Source organism: Olea europaea, unplaced genomic scaffold (genome assembly GCF_002742605.1).
Source record: "Olea europaea var. sylvestris unplaced genomic scaffold, O_europaea_v1 scaffold2159, whole genome shotgun sequence".
Classification (NCBI taxonomy): domain Eukaryota; kingdom Viridiplantae; phylum Streptophyta; class Magnoliopsida; order Lamiales; family Oleaceae; genus Olea; species Olea europaea.
The window spans coordinates 117,452-119,269 of record NW_019239577.1 but is presented as its reverse complement, the minus strand read 5'-3'; positions in this window follow the sequence as shown (position 1 = coordinate 119,269).

The window sequence follows — 1,818 nt, the reverse complement described above, 5'->3', positions numbered from 1 at the left end:
GACTTTTTCTCTCACATGTGGACCCCACTTTTTTTCTAACGGTCAAAAAATCAATTCTCAAAATCTCTACCAAACGGGGCCTAAGTATTAGACTATTAGTTAAACACGACTTTGTCAATTGAACGTAAATGAAACTCTCACCACTTAGGTATTTTATTTTGGCTATGAAACTTACCACAACAATATGCCAAGCTGTTCTTTCTTATTGCTTTTATAATAGTATAAGTTCTCTCATTAGTCTCAATTCTAAGCATTCTAATACTAAATTATATGGAGAAAAAAAAAAAAGTACCAAAACATTGATACAAAATCACATTGCATAAGAATAATTACTTGTGCATTCCACTTACAAAATCAAAGAAAAGGGTAAATTTTACACATAAGAATGAGAATATAAAGATATAGATATAGATATATGTGGTCCTAATATAACCTGTCGCAAATGTCTTTCTCCCTCACGTGAGCCAAAAGACGTTCCACCATACGGTCGAAGAAGAATCCAAGAAAATTTCATTTTCGAAATCGAAAAACATGATTTTGCTCCATTTATCAATCACACATTTCGTTTTCTAAATTTCATGGGCGACTTTTTACCCCAATTATAAAGCATGACGTTGAACTCTAATGGGTAAGCCTTTGGGAAAATCGACAAATGGAAATGCTAACGCTTCGTCCGTATCGGCTAACTCCCAACGGAAATTGAGGACTAGATAGTGTATGAATACAGCCATCTCCAGTTTGGCCAGCTCTGTCCCTGCGCAAAGTCGTGGTCCTCCACCAAATGGCATGAAGTTATTGCTAGCTGTTGTCGCATTTTGACTTCCGCGAGTATTATTCTGCACCCACAACGAGACTTTCTGTGGTTATTCAATGTGTTACCATAATTCCTAGAAAGGAGGCAAGTAATTCTAAGTAATTCTGAATAATCATATCTAATCTAAGGTATTAAAGTATCTAAATGTTGAATAAGAATAATACTTTTTGTACATAAGCTTATATAATGATTTACACACAGATTATGTGTCAAAGAGAGTGATAGTTTTTTTTTTTTTTTTATTTGATTGAAGAAATTTTAACCTAATCATATCTCATCGCATCATGTGTATGTAAACCTATTATATACAGTTAATACAAACATTTATTTTTTTTTTATTACAAGGGAAGGAAGGGACTGGGTCTAAAATTTTAAGAGACAAGCATCTCTATCTATGAAGAAAAAGAAAAATAAAAACAAAAGGAGAAGAGGAATTGGTTGGACCAACATAATGAAAAGCACTCGTGCATGTGCACGTGCAACCCCACAATCCACATGGGAACTTTAATCATTCAGAAGCTCGACATCGGGCTTCGGGCCACGCACGAGACAACAAAGAGAGTGGTGGAAAGATTTTCATCTCAACTCACAAATATTTTAATCTGTACGGGCTAGCAAACATCTGTTGATTGATCAAGACAGTTCGTAAAATGGGCCCAGTTGCCACTATTCATTTTTGTATAAGTTTATTTTAAGTATTTGACTAAAGTTTGATGTTCCATATGAATTTCTTGTACTCCTACATAGGATTCTTTGTAGTTTGTACTTGATATTCTATTCAATTTTTTAAGTCGTTGGAAAGTTTCTAGATTATATGACCAATTTAAAATCAACATCTTTGGTTACATTTACCTTAAGCTCCGTTTAATTGTAAAGATAAAATTAAATTATCTAGAAAATTAATTCCAGAAAATTAAATTGGCTAAAAATTATTTTACTGAAAATTGTAAATTATTGTGTTTGATTGGTATAATTTTTCACGTAAAAAATGTTGAAATAAAAGT